We start from the raw sequence: 23,366 nt of genomic DNA on the forward strand, positions 1-23,366 counted from the left end.
GCACCTCTCGTGTTCTCCTGGCCAGAGCTGGAACCCGTTCCAGTAAGCCAAGTATCCCAAGAATGGACACACGAGCACCACGTGAGCGCGCTCACCGGCAAATTGGTACGAACGGATGGACACCTAAGTGGACAGAGAGGAATCCCCTTCCTCGGGTGGGTGTCGGGCGGGTGGGGGGAGGGGATGGGCATACACATCCATTAGGAATGGGGTGGGTGCGCACCGACTGGGGCATGGGCGCACTTGAAGCTAATGACCCGAGGGGGGAGGCTGGGAGAGGGCAACGTACCCGACCTTAACATTGGTACCCCCACAATACGCTGGAGGTATACAACATGAGAGGTAAATGAATAAGAACACAGGGGGGAGGGGGGCACGGGCAACACATGTCACCTGAATACTTGTACTCCCATCATCTGCTTGAAAAGAGAGAGAAAAGAAAATGCAATAATAGAGGCCGGGCGCGGTGGCTCACGCCTGTAATCCTAGCTCTTGGGAGGCCGAGGCGGGTGGATTGCTCAAGGTCAGGAGTTCAAAACCAGCCTGAGCAAGAGCGAGACCCCGTCTCTACTATAAATAGAAAGAAATTGATTGGCCAACTGATATATATATATATATAAAAAAAATTAGCCGGGCATAGTGGCGCATGCCTGTAGTCCCAGCTACTCGGGAGGCTGAGGCAGAAGGATCACTCGAGCCCAGGAGTTTGAGGTTGCTGTGAGCTAGGGTGACGCCACGGCACTCACTCTAGCCTGGACAACAAAGTGAGACTCTGTCTCAAAAAAAAAAAAAAAAAAAGAAAAAAAAAAAAAAGAAAATGCAATAATAGAGGTAAGAGACACTTTTTAAAAATAATGAATCCGAAGAGAAAAGTAAAAGGAGGCCTGTGGAGCAGGTCTGGGTGTGACTCCGGATCCCCCAACATCAGGTGCCACCACCAAAGATTCCTACGTGGAGCCCGTAGAACCCCAAAAGCAACGGGACGAGTTCTGGTCACATACTCCCTCAAAATGACATCCTGGCCTTCTTCTGGAACTCCCTCCCCTCTCAGACTCTCAAGGTTTCCTCCAGCGTGTCGGTTCCCACAGAGCAGACCTTTGGTCTGAGACCTGACAGTCCAGATGCCACGCGTGCTGCCGCGTGGCGGCGGTGTCGCGGCTTGGGACAAGAGGAGGCCCCACGGTGCGGGCTGGGGCGCCAGGCACAGCGGCGGGCGCTGAGGGTGGGGGTGACCCCCACCCCGGGCCGCCGCCGCGCTCCCAGAAAGGGGACAGAACGAGAGGCAAAAAAAAAAAAAAAAGCCGCCGCCTAGGGCACCCGTGATTCCCGGGCGGTCTCCCATCCAAGTACTAACGAGGCCCGACCCTGCTTAGCTTCCGAGACCAGAGGAGATGGGGGGCGTTCAGGGTGGTGTGGCCCTAGACGGCGGAGGGCGCCCCTGCCCCGCTCGAGAAGCCGAGCCTCTCTGCGCTTCCCCGCCGCCGCCTCCCGCCCCAGGCCCCGCGCCGGGCCGGGCCTGTTGAGTTCGCCGGCGGCCGGGTCCGGCGGGCTCCGAGGGACCGGGGTGATGGGCGGGGCGGGGCGGGGCGGGGCGGGGCGGGGGGCTGTCTCTCTCTACACACACACACACTCACACTCACTCACACTCACACAAGATGCGCCTCCACGGCTGGACTCGCCAAGGTGGAGCCCTCCCAGCCCCCCTCGTCTCCTCGCCCGGCCTCCTTCACCTACCCGCCGCCCACCCCCAGCGCGTCGCCGCCGCTGACTGCGCACGCGCCCGGCGCTCGCCCTCTGACCCCAGCCAGGGGCCGCCCTCCCCCACAACCGCTTTCAGCTGTGCCCCCCTCCCCCCGCCCTGTGGGTGGGCTGCCGCCTATTCCCCCGGGCCAGGACTGGGGCACAGCGCAAGGGGGAGGGGAGCGAGTGTATGGGGCATCTCTCTCTGGGGATGTGTCCCATGGGTGGGGTGGGGTGGGGTGGCGTGGTTTGTGGGGCGCTGAAGAAATCAGTCCCCTCCATCTCCCACCTCTGGAAAACGCCCAAGCCCTTGGAGAACTGCCGGCACCGCTACCGTGGGGGCCGGGACCCTCCTCTGTGTCCTCCTGTGGCCCAGTCCAAGGGGCCTGGGCCTGGCCGGGGCTGCATTGGACCCCGACCACCCTGGCGTGTGGACTCGCCAAAAATCGGCCATTAGATATTGGATTCCAGCTTCCTTGAGGTCATTTCACTAATGAGTGCACCGGAAAGAGTTTCCTAATCCATCTGTGAGGGTGGCAACTGAAAGAGAATTTGAAAGCTGACAGAATAGGCGAGGGAAGGCATAGGAGATTTCCACACCCAGCAAGGAAGCCTTTCCCGAAATGGAAGAAAGAAACGAGCAAACAGAGACACCGGTAGCCCGCCCGGATCAGAGTCTGCCCCCGAGAGAAAGCACCCTGACCAGGTTCACCCGTGGGTGGGTGGCGAGCTAGCGGCATTCAGAAGAGCGAGGCCCGCAGTCTGTGCGGAAGACACCTGCACTCGGGTGTGTGTGGCGGCACAATTCCCAAGCAGCTCCAGATGTTAAACCAAGGAGAAGCCAGGGAGTTCCCAACGCCCCAGGTGTCCTCAGCCCACGACTGGCTGCTGTGGGAATGCGAAGCCCGGCTCCTTGTCTCAGAGCGGGGTTCCCAGGAGGATCAGGCTGAAGCTGGGACTTGGCCTCAAAGTGTCCCCTCGAATGGCCACCCCCTTCCCCTTCCTGCTCCTCTACTCCTGGTGCCCCTCCATCCAGGGGCCAGACCTTAGAGTCACCGCAAGAGAATCCTGGTCCCAAAGGAGCCTTCTGGGGGACCGGTGCTGAGAGAGGTTGTGGGCATGGCCCGCTGGGGCTCTGCCCGACCCAGGGCTGAGAGACGCAACCTCCCAGCTCTGGGTCCCTGCAGGAAGTGTTGGCAAGCACAGGGCCGGTCCTCCAAAGGCCCAGGTGCAGGGAGCCCAGGCCAAGCAGCCTGTGGAAGAAGCCACTTGCCGTGCCACCCCGGGAACAGGACTGCAGGCCCCGGCCCTTCCCACCTCCTCCTCCTCCTCTTCCCCCCCACCCCCCGCCCCCACCCCTCCACCGACATGGCACAGGGCTCAGAGACACCTCAGACCCTTGCTACCCAAAGTGCAAAGGGCATCGGTTGCTCCTCCAAACCCCCCGCCCAGCAGACCACGTTGTCCAGCCAGCCCCCGGGCCTCCCTGGGGTGCCCAGCACAAAAGTGCAGACACCCACGGGACCCTCAGTCTCAGTTTTCGGATGTTTTTGCCACTCTAAGGACCCGCAGGCCAGCTGGGCCTTCGGGCAGGACAGAGAGCCCCGGAATCCGACGTGGAGAGCTGCGTGTACGTCCCCATCAGGAGGCGGTCCCCACCTCCGGGGCTCTCCCCTTGCGGGGAGCGGCAGCCCCAGGGCCTCAGGCAAGACACCAGGCTGGGCCCCCCCACGGCACAGCGGGGGGGGGGGGGAGGGGGCACAGCGGGGGGGGGCACGTTCCCCCGCACAAGCGCCTTAGGGACGGCTGCTGGAGACTGCTGCGGCCACCCTGCTGCCGGGTTTCTGGAGGGCTTCCTGGAAGCAGCGTCCACACCAAGCCCTTGGAAGGCCCAGGCGACGGAGGAGCCAGCCGGTCAGGCAGGGGCCGAGGACGGTGAGAGGCCGGGCGGGAAGGAGCATGTCAGGCAGGGGCAGAGGACGGTGACAGGCCGGGCGGGAAGGAGCCGGTCAGGCGGGGGCCCAGGACAGTGACGGGCCTGGCCGGGGAGGAGCGAGTCAGGCAGGGGCAGAGGAGACGGGCTGGGTAAGGGTTAGGGTTACAGTTAGGGCACAATTCACAATCGCAAAGATGTGGAAGCCACCCGAGTGCCCATCCATCCAGGAGTGCATTAATAAAATGTGGCGCGTGGACACCACGGAGTGCCATTCGGCTGTGAGGAGCAGCGGTGAGAGGGCACCTCTCGTGTTCTCCTGGCCAGAGCTGGAACCCGTTCCAGTAAGCCAAGTATCCCAAGAATGGACACACGAGCACCACGTGAGCGCGCTCACCGGCAAATTGGTACGAACGGATGGACACCTAAGTGGACAGAGAGGAATCCCCTTCCTCGGGTGGGTGTCGGGCGGGTGGGGGGAGGGGATGGGCATACACATCCATTAGGAATGGGGTGGGTGCGCACCGACTGGGGCATGGGCGCACTTGAAGCTAATGACCCGAGGGGGGAGGCTGGGAGAGGGCAACGTACCCGACCTTAACATTGGTACCCCCACAATACGCTGGAGGTATACAACATGAGAGGTAAATGAATAAGAACACAGGGGGGAGGGGGGCACGGGCAACACATGTCACCTGAATACTTGTACTCCCATCATCTGCTTGAAAAGAGAGAGAAAAGAAAATGCAATAATAGAGGCCGGGCGCGGTGGCTCACGCCTGTAATCCTAGCTCTTGGGAGGCCGAGGCGGGTGGATTGCTCAAGGTCAGGAGTTCAAAACCAGCCTGAGCAAGAGCGAGACCCCGTCTCTACTATAAATAGAAAGAAATTGATTGGCCAACTGATATATATATATATATAAAAAAAATTAGCCGGGCATAGTGGCGCATGCCTGTAGTCCCAGCTACTCGGGAGGCTGAGGCAGAAGGATCACTCGAGCCCAGGAGTTTGAGGTTGCTGTGAGCTAGGGTGACGCCACGGCACTCACTCTAGCCTGGACAACAAAGTGAGACTCTGTCTCAAAAAAAAAAAAAAAAAAGAAAAAAAAAAAAAAGAAAATGCAATAATAGAGGTAAGAGACACTTTTTAAAAATAATGAATCCGAAGAGAAAAGTAAAAGGAGGCCTGTGGAGCAGGTCTGGGTGTGACTCCGGATCCCCCAACATCAGGTGCCACCACCAAAGATTCCTACGTGGAGCCCGTAGAACCCCAAAAGCAACGGGACGAGTTCTGGTCACATACTCCCTCAAAATGACATCCTGGCCTTCTTCTGGAACTCCCTCCCCTCTCAGACTCTCAAGGTTTCCTCCAGCGTGTCGGTTCCCACAGAGCAGACCTTTGGTCTGAGACCTGACAGTCCAGATGCCACGCGTGCTGCCGCGTGGCGGCGGTGTCGCGGCTTGGGACAAGAGGAGGCCCCACGGTGCGGGCTGGGGCGCCAGGCACAGCGGCGGGCGCTGAGGGTGGGGGTGACCCCCACCCCGGGCCGCCGCCGCGCTCCCAGAAAGGGGACAGAACGAGAGGCAAAAAAAAAAAAAAAAGCCGCCGCCTAGGGCACCCGTGATTCCCGGGCGGTCTCCCATCCAAGTACTAACGAGGCCCGACCCTGCTTAGCTTCCGAGACCAGAGGAGATGGGGGGCGTTCAGGGTGGTGTGGCCCTAGACGGCGGAGGGCGCCCCTGCCCCGCTCGAGAAGCCGAGCCTCTCTGCGCTTCCCCGCCGCCGCCTCCCGCCCCAGGCCCCGCGCCGGGCCGGGCCTGTTGAGTTCGCCGGCGGCCGGGTCCGGCGGGCTCCGAGGGACCGGGGTGATGGGCGGGGCGGGGCGGGGCGGGGCGGGGCGGGGGGCTGTCTCTCTCTACACACACACACACTCACACTCACTCACACTCACACAAGATGCGCCTCCACGGCTGGACTCGCCAAGGTGGAGACCTTCCAGCCCCCCTCCTCTCCCCGCCTGGCCTCCTTCACCTACCCGCCGCCCACCCCCAGCGCGTCGCCGCCGCTGACTGCGCACGCGCCCGGCGCTCGCCCTCTGACCCCAGCCAGGGGCCGCCCTCCCCCACAACCGCTTTCAGCTGTGCCCCCCTCCCCCCGCCCTGTGGGTGGGCTGCCGCCTATTCCCCCGGGCCAGGACTGGGGCACAGCGCAAGGGGGAGGGGAGCGAGTGTATGGGGCATCTCTCTCTGGGGATGTGTCCCATGGGTGGGGTGGGGTGGGGTGGCGTGGTTTGTGGGGCGCTGAAGAAATCAGTCCCCTCCATCTCCCACCTCTGGAAAACGCCCAAGCCCTTGGAGAACTGCCGGCACCGCTACCGTGGGGGCCGGGACCCTCCTCTGTGTCCTCCTGTGGCCCAGTCCAAGGGGCCTGGGCCTGGCCGGGGCTGCATTGGACCCCGACCACCCTGGCGTGTGGACTCGCCAAAAATCGGCCATTAGATATTGGATTCCAGCTTCCTTGAGGTCATTTCACTAATGAGTGCACCGGAAAGAGTTTCCTAATCCATCTGTGAGGGTGGCAACTGAAAGAGAATTTGAAAGCTGACAGAATAGGCGAGGGAAGGCATAGGAGATTTCCACACCCAGCAAGGAAGCCTTTCCCGAAATGGAAGAAAGAAACGAGCAAACAGAGACACCGGTAGCCCGCCCGGATCAGAGTCTGCCCCCGAGAGAAAGCACCCTGACCAGGTTCACCCGTGGGTGGGTGGCGAGCTAGCGGCATTCAGAAGAGCGAGGCCCGCAGTCTGTGCGGAAGACACCTGCACTCGGGTGTGTGTGGCGGCACAATTCCCAAGCAGCTCCAGATGTTAAACCAAGGAGAAGCCAGGGAGTTCCCAACGCCCCAGGTGTCCTCAGCCCACGACTGGCTGCTGTGGGAATGCGAAGCCCGGCTCCTTGTCTCAGAGCGGGGTTCCCAGGAGGATCAGGCTGAAGCTGGGACTTGGCCTCAAAGTGTCCCCTCGAATGGCCACCCCCTTCCCCTTCCTGCTCCTCTACTCCTGGTGCCCCTCCATCCAGGGGCCAGACCTTAGAGTCACCGCAAGAGAATCCTGGTCCCAAAGGAGCCTTCTGGGGGACCGGTGCTGAGAGAGGTTGTGGGCATGGCCCGCTGGGGCTCTGCCCGACCCAGGGCTGAGAGACGCAACCTCCCAGCTCTGGGTCCCTGCAGGAAGTGTTGGCAAGCACAGGGCCGGTCCTCCAAAGGCCCAGGTGCAGGGAGCCCAGGCCAAGCAGCCTGTGGAAGAAGCCACTTGCCGTGCCACCCCGGGAACAGGACTGCAGGCCCCGGCCCTTCCCACCTCCTCCTCCTCCTCTTCCCCCCCACCCCCCGCCCCCACCCCTCCACCGACATGGCACAGGGCTCAGAGACACCTCAGACCCTTGCTACCCAAAGTGCAAAGGGCATCGGTTGCTCCTCCAAACCCCCCGCCCAGCAGACCACGTTGTCCAGCCAGCCCCCGGGCCTCCCTGGGGTGCCCAGCACAAAAGTGCAGACACCCACGGGACCCTCAGTCTCAGTTTTCGGATGTTTTTGCCACTCTAAGGACCCGCAGGCCAGCTGGGCCTTCGGGCAGGACAGAGAGCCCCGGAATCCGACGTGGAGAGCTGCGTGTACGTCCCCATCAGGAGGCGGTCCCCACCTCCGGGGCTCTCCCCTTGCGGGGAGCGGCAGCCCCAGGGCCTCAGGCAAGACACCAGGCTGGGCCCCCCCACGGCACAGCGGGGGGGGGGGGGGAGGGGGCACAGCGGGGGGGGGCACGTTCCCCCGCACAAGCGCCTTAGGGACGGCTGCTGGAGACTGCTGCGGCCACCCTGCTGCCGGGTTTCTGGAGGGCTTCCTGGAAGCAGCGTCCACACCAAGCCCTTGGAAGGCCCAGGCGACGGAGGAGCCAGCCGGTCAGGCAGGGGCCGAGGACGGTGAGAGGCCGGGCGGGAAGGAGCATGTCAGGCAGGGGCAGAGGACGGTGACAGGCCGGGCGGGAAGGAGCCGGTCAGGCGGGGGCCCAGGACAGTGACGGGCCTGGCCGGGGAGGAGCGAGTCAGGCAGGGGCAGAGGAGACGGGCTGGGTAAGGGTTAGGGTTACAGTTAGGGCACAATTCACAATCGCAAAGATGTGGAAGCCACCCGAGTGCCCATCCATCCAGGAGTGCATTAATAAAATGTGGCGCGTGGACACCACGGAGTGCCATTCGGCTGTGAGGAGCAGCGGTGAGAGGGCACCTCTCGTGTTCTCCTGGCCAGAGCTGGAACCCGTTCCAGTAAGCCAAGTATCCCAAGAATGGACACACGAGCACCACGTGAGCGCGCTCACCGGCAAATTGGTACGAACGGATGGACACCTAAGTGGACAGAGAGGAATCCCCTTCCTCGGGTGGGTGTCGGGCGGGTGGGGGGAGGGGATGGGCATACACATCCATTAGGAATGGGGTGGGTGCGCACCGACTGGGGCATGGGCGCACTTGAAGCTAATGACCCGAGGGGGGAGGCTGGGAGAGGGCAACGTACCCGACCTTAACATTGGTACCCCCACAATACGCTGGAGGTATACAACATGAGAGGTAAATGAATAAGAACACAGGGGGGAGGGGGGCACGGGCAACACATGTCACCTGAATACTTGTACTCCCATCATCTGCTTGAAAAGAGAGAGAAAAGAAAATGCAATAATAGAGGCCGGGCGCGGTGGCTCACGCCTGTAATCCTAGCTCTTGGGAGGCCGAGGCGGGTGGATTGCTCAAGGTCAGGAGTTCAAAACCAGCCTGAGCAAGAGCGAGACCCCGTCTCTACTATAAATAGAAAGAAATTGATTGGCCAACTGATATATATATATATATAAAAAAAATTAGCCGGGCATAGTGGCGCATGCCTGTAGTCCCAGCTACTCGGGAGGCTGAGGCAGAAGGATCACTCGAGCCCAGGAGTTTGAGGTTGCTGTGAGCTAGGGTGACGCCACGGCACTCACTCTAGCCTGGACAACAAAGTGAGACTCTGTCTCAAAAAAAAAAAAAAAAAAGAAAAAAAAAAAAAAGAAAATGCAATAATAGAGGTAAGAGACACTTTTTAAAAATAATGAATCCGAAGAGAAAAGTAAAAGGAGGCCTGTGGAGCAGGTCTGGGTGTGACTCCGGATCCCCCAACATCAGGTGCCACCACCAAAGATTCCTACGTGGAGCCCGTAGAACCCCAAAAGCAACGGGACGAGTTCTGGTCACATACTCCCTCAAAATGACATCCTGGCCTTCTTCTGGAACTCCCTCCCCTCTCAGACTCTCAAGGTTTCCTCCAGCGTGTCGGTTCCCACAGAGCAGACCTTTGGTCTGAGACCTGACAGTCCAGATGCCACGCGTGCTGCCGCGTGGCGGCGGTGTCGCGGCTTGGGACAAGAGGAGGCCCCACGGTGCGGGCTGGGGCGCCAGGCACAGCGGCGGGCGCTGAGGGTGGGGGTGACCCCCACCCCGGGCCGCCGCCGCGCTCCCAGAAAGGGGACAGAACGAGAGGCAAAAAAAAAAAAAAAAGCCGCCGCCTAGGGCACCCGTGATTCCCGGGCGGTCTCCCATCCAAGTACTAACGAGGCCCGACCCTGCTTAGCTTCCGAGACCAGAGGAGATGGGGGGCGTTCAGGGTGGTGTGGCCCTAGACGGCGGAGGGCGCCCCTGCCCCGCTCGAGAAGCCGAGCCTCTCTGCGCTTCCCCGCCGCCGCCTCCCGCCCCAGGCCCCGCGCCGGGCCGGGCCTGTTGAGTTCGCCGGCGGCCGGGTCCGGCGGGCTCCGAGGGACCGGGGTGATGGGCGGGGCGGGGCGGGGCGGGGCGGGGCGGGGGGCTGTCTCTCTCTACACACACACACACTCACACTCACTCACACTCACACAAGATGCGCCTCCACGGCTGGACTCGCCAAGGTGGAGACCTTCCAGCCCCCCTCCTCTCCCCGCCTGGCCTCCTTCACCTACCCGCCGCCCACCCCCAGCGCGTCGCCGCCGCTGACTGCGCACGCGCCCGGCGCTCGCCCTCTGACCCCAGCCAGGGGCCGCCCTCCCCCACAACCGCTTTCAGCTGTGCCCCCCTCCCCCCGCCCTGTGGGTGGGCTGCCGCCTATTCCCCCGGGCCAGGACTGGGGCACAGCGCAAGGGGGAGGGGAGCGAGTGTATGGGGCATCTCTCTCTGGGGATGTGTCCCATGGGTGGGGTGGGGTGGGGTGGCGTGGTTTGTGGGGCGCTGAAGAAATCAGTCCCCTCCATCTCCCACCTCTGGAAAACGCCCAAGCCCTTGGAGAACTGCCGGCACCGCTACCGTGGGGGCCGGGACCCTCCTCTGTGTCCTCCTGTGGCCCAGTCCAAGGGGCCTGGGCCTGGCCGGGGCTGCATTGGACCCCGACCACCCTGGCGTGTGGACTCGCCAAAAATCGGCCATTAGATATTGGATTCCAGCTTCCTTGAGGTCATTTCACTAATGAGTGCACCGGAAAGAGTTTCCTAATCCATCTGTGAGGGTGGCAACTGAAAGAGAATTTGAAAGCTGACAGAATAGGCGAGGGAAGGCATAGGAGATTTCCACACCCAGCAAGGAAGCCTTTCCCGAAATGGAAGAAAGAAACGAGCAAACAGAGACACCGGTAGCCCGCCCGGATCAGAGTCTGCCCCCGAGAGAAAGCACCCTGACCAGGTTCACCCGTGGGTGGGTGGCGAGCTAGCGGCATTCAGAAGAGCGAGGCCCGCAGTCTGTGCGGAAGACACCTGCACTCGGGTGTGTGTGGCGGCACAATTCCCAAGCAGCTCCAGATGTTAAACCAAGGAGAAGCCAGGGAGTTCCCAACGCCCCAGGTGTCCTCAGCCCACGACTGGCTGCTGTGGGAATGCGAAGCCCGGCTCCTTGTCTCAGAGCGGGGTTCCCAGGAGGATCAGGCTGAAGCTGGGACTTGGCCTCAAAGTGTCCCCTCGAATGGCCACCCCCTTCCCCTTCCTGCTCCTCTACTCCTGGTGCCCCTCCATCCAGGGGCCAGACCTTAGAGTCACCGCAAGAGAATCCTGGTCCCAAAGGAGCCTTCTGGGGGACCGGTGCTGAGAGAGGTTGTGGGCATGGCCCGCTGGGGCTCTGCCCGACCCAGGGCTGAGAGACGCAACCTCCCAGCTCTGGGTCCCTGCAGGAAGTGTTGGCAAGCACAGGGCCGGTCCTCCAAAGGCCCAGGTGCAGGGAGCCCAGGCCAAGCAGCCTGTGGAAGAAGCCACTTGCCGTGCCACCCCGGGAACAGGACTGCAGGCCCCGGCCCTTCCCACCTCCTCCTCCTCCTCTTCCCCCCCACCCCCCGCCCCCACCCCTCCACCGACATGGCACAGGGCTCAGAGACACCTCAGACCCTTGCTACCCAAAGTGCAAAGGGCATCGGTTGCTCCTCCAAACCCCCCGCCCAGCAGACCACGTTGTCCAGCCAGCCCCCGGGCCTCCCTGGGGTGCCCAGCACAAAAGTGCAGACACCCACGGGACCCTCAGTCTCAGTTTTCGGATGTTTTTGCCACTCTAAGGACCCGCAGGCCAGCTGGGCCTTCGGGCAGGACAGAGAGCCCCGGAATCCGACGTGGAGAGCTGCGTGTACGTCCCCATCAGGAGGCGGTCCCCACCTCCGGGGCTCTCCCCTTGCGGGGAGCGGCAGCCCCAGGGCCTCAGGCAAGACACCAGGCTGGGCCCCCCCACGGCACAGCGGGGGGGGGGGGGGAGGGGGCACAGCGGGGGGGGGCACGTTCCCCCGCACAAGCGCCTTAGGGACGGCTGCTGGAGACTGCTGCGGCCACCCTGCTGCCGGGTTTCTGGAGGGCTTCCTGGAAGCAGCGTCCACACCAAGCCCTTGGAAGGCCCAGGCGACGGAGGAGCCAGCCGGTCAGGCAGGGGCCGAGGACGGTGAGAGGCCGGGCGGGAAGGAGCATGTCAGGCAGGGGCAGAGGACGGTGACAGGCCGGGCGGGAAGGAGCCGGTCAGGCGGGGGCCCAGGACAGTGACGGGCCTGGCCGGGGAGGAGCGAGTCAGGCAGGGGCAGAGGAGACGGGCTGGGTAAGGGTTAGGGTTACAGTTAGGGCACAATTCACAATCGCAAAGATGTGGAAGCCACCCGAGTGCCCATCCATCCAGGAGTGCATTAATAAAATGTGGCGCGTGGACACCACGGAGTGCCATTCGGCTGTGAGGAGCAGCGGTGAGAGGGCACCTCTCGTGTTCTCCTGGCCAGAGCTGGAACCCGTTCCAGTAAGCCAAGTATCCCAAGAATGGACACACGAGCACCACGTGAGCGCGCTCACCGGCAAATTGGTACGAACGGATGGACACCTAAGTGGACAGAGAGGAATCCCCTTCCTCGGGTGGGTGTCGGGCGGGTGGGGGGAGGGGATGGGCATACACATCCATTAGGAATGGGGTGGGTGCGCACCGACTGGGGCATGGGCGCACTTGAAGCTAATGACCCGAGGGGGGAGGCTGGGAGAGGGCAACGTACCCGACCTTAACATTGGTACCCCCACAATACGCTGGAGGTATACAACATGAGAGGTAAATGAATAAGAACACAGGGGGGAGGGGGGCACGGGCAACACATGTCACCTGAATACTTGTACTCCCATCATCTGCTTGAAAAGAGAGAGAAAAGAAAATGCAATAATAGAGGCCGGGCGCGGTGGCTCACGCCTGTAATCCTAGCTCTTGGGAGGCCGAGGCGGGTGGATTGCTCAAGGTCAGGAGTTCAAAACCAGCCTGAGCAAGAGCGAGACCCCGTCTCTACTATAAATAGAAAGAAATTGATTGGCCAACTGATATATATATATATATAAAAAAAATTAGCCGGGCATAGTGGCGCATGCCTGTAGTCCCAGCTACTCGGGAGGCTGAGGCAGAAGGATCACTCGAGCCCAGGAGTTTGAGGTTGCTGTGAGCTAGGGTGACGCCACGGCACTCACTCTAGCCTGGACAACAAAGTGAGACTCTGTCTCAAAAAAAAAAAAAAAAAAGAAAAAAAAAAAAAAGAAAATGCAATAATAGAGGTAAGAGACACTTTTTAAAAATAATGAATCCGAAGAGAAAAGTAAAAGGAGGCCTGTGGAGCAGGTCTGGGTGTGACTCCGGATCCCCCAACATCAGGTGCCACCACCAAAGATTCCTACGTGGAGCCCGTAGAACCCCAAAAGCAACGGGACGAGTTCTGGTCACATACTCCCTCAAAATGACATCCTGGCCTTCTTCTGGAACTCCCTCCCCTCTCAGACTCTCAAGGTTTCCTCCAGCGTGTCGGTTCCCACAGAGCAGACCTTTGGTCTGAGACCTGACAGTCCAGATGCCACGCGTGCTGCCGCGTGGCGGCGGTGTCGCGGCTTGGGACAAGAGGAGGCCCCACGGTGCGGGCTGGGGCGCCAGGCACAGCGGCGGGCGCTGAGGGTGGGGGTGACCCCCACCCCGGGCCGCCGCCGCGCTCCCAGAAAGGGGACAGAACGAGAGGCAAAAAAAAAAAAAAAAGCCGCCGCCTAGGGCACCCGTGATTCCCGGGCGGTCTCCCATCCAAGTACTAACGAGGCCCGACCCTGCTTAGCTTCCGAGACCAGAGGAGATGGGGGGCGTTCAGGGTGGTGTGGCCCTAGACGGCGGAGGGCGCCCCTGCCCCGCTCGAGAAGCCGAGCCTCTCTGCGCTTCCCCGCCGCCGCCTCCCGCCCCAGGCCCCGCGCCGGGCCGGGCCTGTTGAGTTCGCCGGCGGCCGGGTCCGGCGGGCTCCGAGGGACCGGGGTGATGGGCGGGGCGGGGCGGGGCGGGGCGGGGCGGGGGGCTGTCTCTCTCTACACACACACACACTCACACTCACTCACACTCACACAAGATGCGCCTCCACGGCTGGACTCGCCAAGGTGGAGACCTTCCAGCCCCCCTCCTCTCCCCGCCTGGCCTCCTTCACCTACCCGCCGCCCACCCCCAGCGCGTCGCCGCCGCTGACTGCGCACGCGCCCGGCGCTCGCCCTCTGACCCCAGCCAGGGGCCGCCCTCCCCCACAACCGCTTTCAGCTGTGCCCCCCTCCCCCCGCCCTGTGGGTGGGCTGCCGCCTATTCCCCCGGGCCAGGACTGGGGCACAGCGCAAGGGGGAGGGGAGCGAGTGTATGGGGCATCTCTCTCTGGGGATGTGTCCCATGGGTGGGGTGGGGTGGGGTGGCGTGGTTTGTGGGGCGCTGAAGAAATCAGTCCCCTCCATCTCCCACCTCTGGAAAACGCCCAAGCCCTTGGAGAACTGCCGGCACCGCTACCGTGGGGGCCGGGACCCTCCTCTGTGTCCTCCTGTGGCCCAGTCCAAGGGGCCTGGGCCTGGCCGGGGCTGCATTGGACCCCGACCACCCTGGCGTGTGGACTCGCCAAAAATCGGCCATTAGATATTGGATTCCAGCTTCCTTGAGGTCATTTCACTAATGAGTGCACCGGAAAGAGTTTCCTAATCCATCTGTGAGGGTGGCAACTGAAAGAGAATTTGAAAGCTGACAGAATAGGCGAGGGAAGGCATAGGAGATTTCCACACCCAGCAAGGAAGCCTTTCCCGAAATGGAAGAAAGAAACGAGCAAACAGAGACACCGGTAGCCCGCCCGGATCAGAGTCTGCCCCCGAGAGAAAGCACCCTGACCAGGTTCACCCGTGGGTGGGTGGCGAGCTAGCGGCATTCAGAAGAGCGAGGCCCGCAGTCTGTGCGGAAGACACCTGCACTCGGGTGTGTGTGGCGGCACAATTCCCAAGCAGCTCCAGATGTTAAACCAAGGAGAAGCCAGGGAGTTCCCAACGCCCCAGGTGTCCTCAGCCCACGACTGGCTGCTGTGGGAATGCGAAGCCCGGCTCCTTGTCTCAGAGCGGGGTTCCCAGGAGGATCAGGCTGAAGCTGGGACTTGGCCTCAAAGTGTCCCCTCGAATGGCCACCCCCTTCCCCTTCCTGCTCCTCTACTCCTGGTGCCCCTCCATCCAGGGGCCAGACCTTAGAGTCACCGCAAGAGAATCCTGGTCCCAAAGGAGCCTTCTGGGGGACCGGTGCTGAGAGAGGTTGTGGGCATGGCCCGCTGGGGCTCTGCCCGACCCAGGGCTGAGAGACGCAACCTCCCAGCTCTGGGTCCCTGCAGGAAGTGTTGGCAAGCACAGGGCCGGTCCTCCAAAGGCCCAGGTGCAGGGAGCCCAGGCCAAGCAGCCTGTGGAAGAAGCCACTTGCCGTGCCACCCCGGGAACAGGACTGCAGGCCCCGGCCCTTCCCACCTCCTCCTCCTCCTCTTCCCCCCCACCCCCCGCCCCCACCCCTCCACCGACATGGCACAGGGCTCAGAGACACCTCAGACCCTTGCTACCCAAAGTGCAAAGGGCATCGGTTGCTCCTCCAAACCCCCCGCCCAGCAGACCACGTTGTCCAGCCAGCCCCCGGGCCTCCCTGGGGTGCCCAGCACAAAAGTGCAGACACCCACGGGACCCTCAGTCTCAGTTTTCGGATGTTTTTGCCACTCTAAGGACCCGCAGGCCAGCTGGGCCTTCGGGCAGGACAGAGAGCCCCGGAATCCGACGTGGAGAGCTGCGTGTACGTCCCCATCAGGAGGCGGTCCCCACCTCCGGGGCTCTCCCCTTGCGGGGAGCGGCAGCCCCAGGGCCTCAGGCAAGACACCAGGCTGGGCCCCCCCACGGCACAGCGGGGGGGGGGGGGGAGGGGGCACAGCGGGGGGGGGCACGTTCCCCCGCACAAGCGCCTTAGGGACGGCTGCTGGAGACTGCTGCGGCCACCCTGCTGCCGGGTTTCTGGAGGGCTTCCTGGAAGCAGCGTCCACACCAAGCCCTTGGAAGGCCCAGGCGACGGAGGAGCCAGCCGGTCAGGCAGGGGCCGAGGACGGTGAGAGGCCGGGCGGGAAGGAGCATGTCAGGCAGGGGCAGAGGACGGTGACAGGCCGGGCGGGAAGGAGCCGGTCAGGCGGGGGCCCAGGACAGTGACGGGCCTGGCCGGGGAGGAGCGAGTCAGGCAGGGGCAGAGGAGACGGGCTGGGTAAGGGTTAGGGTTACAGTTAGGGCACAATTCACAATCGCAAAGATGTGGAAGCCACCCGAGTGCCCATCCATCCAGGAGTGCATTAATAAAATGTGGCGCGTGGACACCACGGAGTGCCATTCGGCTGTGAGGAGCAGCGGTGAGAGGGCACCTCTCGTGTTCTCCTGGCCAGAGCTGGAACCCGTTCCAGTAAGCCAAGTATCCCAAGAATGGACACACGAGCACCACGTGAGCGCGCTCACCGGCAAATTGGTACGAACGGATGGACACCTAAGTGGACAGAGAGGAATCCCCTTCCTCGGGTGGGTGTCGGGCGGGTGGGGGGAGGGGATGGGCATACACATCCATTAGGAATGGGGTGGGTGCGCACCGACTGGGGCATGGGCGCACTTGAAGCTAATGACCCGAGGGGGGAGGCTGGGAGAGGGCAACGTACCCGACCTTAACATTGGTACCCCCACAATACGCTGGAGGTATACAACATGAGAGGTAAATGAATAAGAACACAGGGGGGAGGGGGGCACGGGCAACACATGTCACCTGAATACTTGTACTCCCATCATCTGCTTGAAAAGAGAGAGAAAAGAAAATGCAATAATAGAGGCCGGGCGCGGTGGCTCACGCCTGTAATCCTAGCTCTTGGGAGGCCGAGGCGGGTGGATTGCTCAAGGTCAGGAGTTCAAAACCAGCCTGAGCAAGAGCGAGACCCCGTCTCTACTATAAATAGAAAGAAATTGATTGGCCAACTGATATATATATATATATAAAAAAAATTAGCCGGGCATAGTGGCGCATGCCTGTAGTCCCAGCTACTCGGGAGGCTGAGGCAGAAGGATCACTCGAGCCCAGGAGTTTGAGGTTGCTGTGAGCTAGGGTGACGCCACGGCACTCACTCTAGCCTGGACAACAAAGTGAGACTCTGTCTCAAAAAAAAAAAAAAAAAAGAAAAAAAAAAAAAAGAAAATGCAATAATAGAGGTAAGAGACACTTTTTAAAAATAATGAATCCGAAGAGAAAAGTAAAAGGAGGCCTGTGGAGCAGGTCTGGGTGTGACTCCGGATCCCCCAACATCAGGTGCCACCACCAAAGATTCCTACGTGGAGCCCGTAGAACCCCAAAAGCAACGGGACGAGTTCTGGTCACATACTCCCTCAAAATGACATCCTGGCCTTCTTCTGGAACTCCCTCCCCTCTCAGACTCTCAAGGTTTCCTCCAGCGTGTCGGTTCCCACAGAGCAGACCTTTGGTCTGAGACCTGACAGTCCAGATGCCACGCGTGCTGCCGCGTGGCGGCGGTGTCGCGGCTTGGGACAAGAGGAGGCCCCACGGTGCGGGCTGGGGCGCCAGGCACAGCGGCGGGCGCTGAGGGTGGGGGTGACCCCCACCCCGGGCCGCCGCCGCGCTCCCAGAAAGGGGACAGAACGAGAGGCAAAAAAAAAAAAAAAAGCCGCCGCCTAGGGCACCCGTGATTCCCGGGCGGTCTCCCATCCAAGTACTAACGAGGCCCGACCCTGCTTAGCTTCCGAGACCAGAGGAGATGGGGGGCGTTCAGGGTGGTGTGGCCCTAGACGGCGGAGGGCGCCCCTGCCCCGCTCGAGAAGCCGAGCCTCTCTGCGCTTCCCCGCCGCCGCCTCCCGCCCCAGGCCCCGCGCCGGGCCGGGCCTGTTGAGTTCGCCGGCGGCCGGGTCCGGCGGGCTCCGAGGGACCGGGGTGATGGGCGGGGCGGGGCGGGGCGGGGCGGGGCGGGGGGCTGTCTCTCTCTACACACACACACACTCACACTCACTCACACTCACACAAGATGCGCCTCCACGGCTGGACTCGCCAAGGTGGAGACCTTCCAGCCCCCCTCCTCTCCCCGCCTGGCCTCCTTCACCTACCCGCCGCCCACCCCCAGCGCGTCGCCGCCGCTGACTGCGCACGCGCCCGGCGCTCGCCCTCTGACCCCAGCCAGGGGCCGCCCTCCCCCACAACCGCTTTCAGCTGTGCCCCCCTCCCCCCGCCCTGTGGGTGGGCTGCCGCCTATTCCCCCGGGCCAGGACTGGGGCACAGCGCAAGGGGGAGGGGAGCGAGTGTATGGGGCATCTCTCTCTGGGGATGTGTCCCATGGGTGGGGTGGGGTGGGGTGGCGTGGTTTGTGGGGCGCTGAAGAAATCAGTCCCCTCCATCTCCCACCTCTGGAAAACGCCCAAGCCCTTGGAGAACTGCCGGCACCGCTACCGTGGGGGCCGGGACCCTCCTCTGTGTCCTCCTGTGGCCCAGTCCAAGGGGCCTGGGCCTGGCCGGGGCTGCATTGGACCCCGACCACCCTGGCGTGTGGACTCGCCAAAAATCGGCCATTAGATATTGGATTCCAGCTTCCTTGAGGTCATTTCACTAATGAGTGCACCGGAAAGAGTTTCCTAATCCATCTGTGAGGGTGGCAACTGAAAGAGAATTTGAAAGCTGACAGAATAGGCGAGGGAAGGCATAGGAGATTTCCACACCCAGCAAGGAAGCCTTTCCCGAAATGGAAGAAAGAAACGAGCAAACAGAGACACCGGTAGCCCGCCCGGATCAGAGTCTGCCCCCGAGAGAAAGCACCCTGACCAGGTTCACCCGTGGGTGGGTGGCGAGCTAGCGGCATTCAGAAGAGCGAGGCCCGCAGTCTGTGCGGAAGACACCTGCACTCGGGTGTGTGTGGCGGCACAATTCCCAAGCAGCTCCAGATGTTAAACCAAGGAGAAGCCAGGGAGTTCCCAACGCCCCAGGTGTCCTCAGCCCACGACTGGCTGCTGTGGGAATGCGAAGCCCGGCTCCTTGTCTCAGAGCGGGGTTCCCAGGAGGATCAGGCTGAAGCTGGGACTTGGCCTCAAAGTGTCCCCTCGAATGGCCACCCCCTTCCCCTTCCTGCTCCTCTACTCCTGGTGCCCCTCCATCCAGGGGCCAGACCTTAGAGTCACCGCAAGAGAATCCTGGTCCCAAAGGAGCCTTCTGGGGGACCGGTGCTGAGAGAGGTTGTGGGCATGGCCCGCTGGGGCTCTGCCCGACCCAGGGCTGAGAGACGCAACCTCCCAGCTCTGGGTCCCTGCAGGAAGTGTTGGCAAGCACAGGGCCGGTCCTCCAAAGGCCCAGGTGCAGGGAGCCCAGGCCAAGCAGCCTGTGGAAGAAGCCACTTGCCGTGCCACCCCGGGAACAGGACTGCAGGCCCCGGCCCTTCCCACCTCCTCCTCCTCCTCTTCCCCCCCACCCCCCGCCCCCACCCCTCCACCGACATGGCACAGGGCTCAGAGACACCTCAGACCCTTGCTACCCAAAGTGCAAAGGGCATCGGTTGCTCCTCCAAACCCCCCGCCCAGCAGACCACGTTGTCCAGCCAGCCCCCGGGCCTCCCTGGGGTGCCCAGCACAAAAGTGCAGACACCCACGGGACCCTCAGTCTCAGTTTTCGGATGTTTTTGCCACTCTAAGGACCCGCAGGCCAGCTGGGCCTTCGGGCAGGACAGAGAGCCCCGGAATCCGACGTGGAGAGCTGCGTGTACGTCCCCATCAGGAGGCGGTCCCCACCTCCGGGGCTCTCCCCTTGCGGGGAGCGGCAGCCCCAGGGCCTCAGGCAAGACACCAGGCTGGGCCCCCCCACGGCACAGCGGGGGGGGGGGGAGGGGGCACAGCGGGGGGGGGGGGGCACGTTCCCCCGCACAAGCGCCTTAGGGACGGCTGCTGGAGACTGCTGCGGCCACCCTGCTGCCGGGTTTCTGGAGGGCTTCCTGGAAGCAGCGTCCACACCAAGCCCTTGGAAGGCCCAGGCGACGGAGGAGCCAGCCGGTCAGGCAGGGGCCGAGGACGGTGAGAGGCCGGGCGGGAAGGAGCATGTCAGGCAGGGGCAGAGGACGGTGACAGGCCGGGCGGGAAGGAGCCGGTCAGGCGGGGGCCCAGGACAGTGACGGGCCTGGCCGGGGAGGAGCGAGTCAGGCAGGGGCAGAGGAGACGGGCTGGGTAAGGGTTAGGGTTACAGTTAGGGCACAATTCACAATCGCAAAGATGTGGAAGCCACCCGAGTGCCCATCCATCCAGGAGTGCATTAATAAAATGTGGCGCGTGGACACCACGGAGTGCCATTCGGCTGTGAGGAGCAGCGGTGAGAGGGCACCTCTCGTGTTCTCCTGGCCAGAGCTGGAACCCGTTCCAGTAAGCCAAGTATCCCAAGAATGGACACACGAGCACCACGTGAGCGCGCTCACCGGCAAATTGGTACGAACGGATGGACACCTAAGTGGACAGAGAGGAATCCCCTTCCTCGGGTGGGTGTCGGGCGGGTGGGGGGAGGGGATGGGCATACACATCCATTAGGAATGGGGTGGGTGCGCACCGACTGGGGCATGGGCGCACTTGAAGCTAATGACCCGAGGGGGGAGGCTGGGAGAGGGCAACGTACCCGACCTTAACATTGGTACCCCCACAATACGCTGGAGGTATACAACATGAGAGGTAAATGAATAAGAACACAGGGGGGAGGGGGGCACGGGCAACACATGTCACCTGAATACTTGTACTCCCATCATCTGCTTGAAAAGAGAGAGAAAAGAAAATGCAATAATAGAGGCCGGGCGCGGTGGCTCACGCCTGTAATCCTAGCTCTTGGGAGGCCGAGGCGGGTGGATTGCTCAAGGTCAGGAGTTCAAAACCAGCCTGAGCAAGAGCGAGACCCCGTCTCTACTATAAATAGAAAGAAATTGATTGGCCAACTGATATATATATATATATAAAAAAAATTAGCCGGGCATAGTGGCGCATGCCTGTAGTCCCAGCTACTCGGGAGGCTGAGGCAGAAGGATCACTCGAGCCCAGGAGTTTGAGGTTGCTGTGAGCTAGGGTGACGCCACGGCACTCACTCTAGCCTGGACAACAAAGTGAGACTCTGTCTCAAAAAAAAAAAAAAAAAAGAAAAAAAAAAAAAAGAAAATGCAATAATAGAGGTAAGAGACACTTTTTAAAAATAATGAATCCGAAGAGAAAAGTAAAAGGAGGCCTGTGGAGCAGGTCTGGGTGTGACTCCGGATCCCCCAACATCAGGTGCCACCACCAAAGATTCCTACGTGGAGCCCGTAGAACCCCAAAAGCAACGGGACGAGTTCTGGTCACATACTCCCTCAAAATGACATCCTGGCCTTCTTCTGGAACTCCCTCCCCTCTCAGACTCTCAAGGTTTCCTCCAGCGTGTCGGTTCCCACAGAGCAGACCTTTGGTCTGAGACCTGACAGTCCAGATGCCACGCGTGCTGCCGCGTGGCGGCGGTGTCGCGGCTTGGGACAAGAGGAGGCCCCACGGTGCGGGCTGGGGCGCCAGGCACAGCGGCGGGCGCTGAGGGTGGGGGTGACCCCCACCCCGGGCCGCCGCCGCGCTCCCAGAAAGGGGACAGAACGAGAGGCAAAAAAAAAAAAAAAAGCCGCCGCCTAGGGCACCCGTGATTCCCGGGCGGTCTCCCATCCAAGTACTAACGAGGCCCGACCCTGCTTAGCTTCCGAGACCAGAGGAGATGGGGGGCGTTCAGGGTGGTGTGGCCCTAGACGGCGGAGGGCGCCCCTGCCCCGCTCGAGAAGCCGAGCCTCTCTGCGCTTCCCCGCCGCCGCCTCCCGCCCCAGGCCCCGCGCCGGGCCGGGCCTGTTGAGTTCGCCGGCGGCCGGGTCCGGCGGGCTCCGAGGGACCGGGGTGATGGGCGGGGCGGGGCGGGGCGGGGCGGGGCGGGGGGCTGTCTCTCTCTACACACACACACACTCACACTCACTCACACTCACACAAGATGCGCCTCCACGGCTGGACTCGCCAAGGTGGAGACCTTCCAGCCCCCCTCCTCTCCCCGCCTGGCCTCCTTCACCTACCCGCCGCCCACCCCCAGCGCGTCGCCGCCGCTGACTGCGCACGCGCCCGGCGCTCGCCCTCTGACCCCAGCCAGGGGCCGCCCTCCCCCACAACCGCTTTCAGCTGTGCCCCCCTCCCCCCGCCCTGTGGGTGGGCTGCCGCCTATTCCCCCGGGCCAGGACTGGGGCACAGCGCAAGGGGGAGGGGAGCGAGTGTATGGGGCATCTCTCTCTGGGGATGTGTCCCATGGGTGGGGTGGGGTGGGGTGGCGTGGTTTGTGGGGCGCTGAAGAAATCAGTCCCCTCCATCTCCCACCTCTGGAAAACGCCCAAGCCCTTGGAGAACTGCCGGCACCGCTACCGTGGGGGCCGGGACCCTCCTCTGTGTCCTCCTGTGGCCCAGTCCAAGGGGCCTGGGCCTGGCCGGGGCTGCATTGGACCCCGACCACCCTGGCGTGTGGACTCGCCAAAAATCGGCCATTAGATATTGGATTCCAGCTTCCTTGAGGTCATTTCACTAATGAGTGCACCGGAAAGAGTTTCCTAATCCATCTGTGAGGGTGGCAACTGAAAGAGAATTTGAAAGCTGACAGAATAGGCGAGGGAAGGCATAGGAGATTTCCACACCCAGCAAGGAAGCCTTTCCCGAAATGGAAGAAAGAAACGAGCAAACAGAGACACCGGTAGCCCGCCCGGATCAGAGTCTGCCCCCGAGAGAAAGCACCCTGACCAGGTTCACCCGTGGGTGGGTGGCGAGCTAGCGGCATTCAGAAGAGCGAGGCCCGCAGTCTGTGCGGAAGACACCTGCACTCGGGTGTGTGTGGCGGCACAATTCCCAAGCAGCTCCAGATGTTAAACCAAGGAGAAGCCAGGGAGTTCCCAACGCCCCAGGTGTCCTCAGCCCACGACTGGCTGCTGTGGGAATGCGAAGCCCGGCTCCTTGTCTCAGAGCGGGGTTCCCAGGAGGATCAGGCTGAAGCTGGGACTTGGCCTCAAAGTGTCCCCTCGAATGGCCACCCCCTTCCCCTTCCTGCTCCTCTACTCCTGGTGCCCCTCCATCCAGGGGCCAGACCTTAGAGTCACCGCAAGAGAATCCTGGTCCCAAAGGAGCCTTCTGGGGGACCGGTGCTGAGAGAGGTTGTGGGCATGGCCCGCTGGGGCTCTGCCCGACCCAGGGCTGAGAGACGCAACCTCCCAGCTCTGGGTCCCTGCAGGAAGTGTTGGCAAGCACAGGGCCGGTCCTCCAAAGGCCCAGGTGCAGGGAGCCCAGGCCAAGCAGCCTGTGGAAGAAGCCACTTGCCGTGCCACCCCGGGAACAGGACTGCAGGCCCCGGCCCTTCCCACCTCCTCCTCCTCCTCTTCCCCCCCACCCCCCGCCCCCACCCCTCCACCGACATGGCACAGGGCTCAGAGACACCTCAGACCCTTGCTACCCAAAGTGCAAAGGGCATCGGTTGCTCCTCCAAACCCCCCGCCCAGCAGACCACGTTGTCCAGCCAGCCCCCGGGCCTCCCTGGGGTGCCCAGCACAAAAGTGCAGACACCCACGGGACCCTCAGTCTCAGTTTTCGGATGTTTTTGCCACTCTAAGGACCCGCAGGCCAGCTGGGCCTTCGGGCAGGACAGAGAGCCCCGGAATCCGACGTGGAGAGCTGCGTGTACGTCCCCATCAGGAGGCGGTCCCCACCTCCGGGGCTCTCCCCTTGCGGGGAGCGGCAGCCCCAGGGCCTCAGGCAAGACACCAGGCTGGGCCCCCCCACGGCACAGCGGGGGGGGGG

General features: G+C 62.4%; 6 pseudogenes; all 6 read right to left on the bottom strand.

Annotated features, from left to right (window-relative positions):
* Positions 1-1,305: 1,305 nt before the first annotated feature.
* LOC142864240 (uncharacterized) lies at positions 1,306-1,424 on the bottom strand (annotated as a pseudogene).
* Positions 1,425-5,279: 3,855 nt separating this feature from the next.
* LOC142864241 (uncharacterized) lies at positions 5,280-5,398 on the bottom strand (annotated as a pseudogene).
* A 3,856-nt stretch (positions 5,399-9,254) lies between these two features.
* Positions 9,255-9,373, bottom strand: LOC142864242 (uncharacterized; annotated as a pseudogene).
* A 3,856-nt stretch (positions 9,374-13,229) lies between these two features.
* LOC142864243 (uncharacterized) lies at positions 13,230-13,348 on the bottom strand (annotated as a pseudogene).
* A 3,856-nt stretch (positions 13,349-17,204) lies between these two features.
* On the bottom strand, positions 17,205-17,323 carry LOC142864244 (uncharacterized; annotated as a pseudogene).
* Positions 17,324-21,181: 3,858 nt separating this feature from the next.
* LOC142864245 (uncharacterized) lies at positions 21,182-21,300 on the bottom strand (annotated as a pseudogene).
* Between the last annotated feature and the right edge of the window lie 2,066 nt (positions 21,301-23,366).

This window comes from Microcebus murinus, chromosome 24 (assembly GCF_040939455.1).
Source record: "Microcebus murinus isolate Inina chromosome 24, M.murinus_Inina_mat1.0, whole genome shotgun sequence".
Lineage (NCBI taxonomy): Eukaryota > Metazoa > Chordata > Mammalia > Primates > Cheirogaleidae > Microcebus > Microcebus murinus.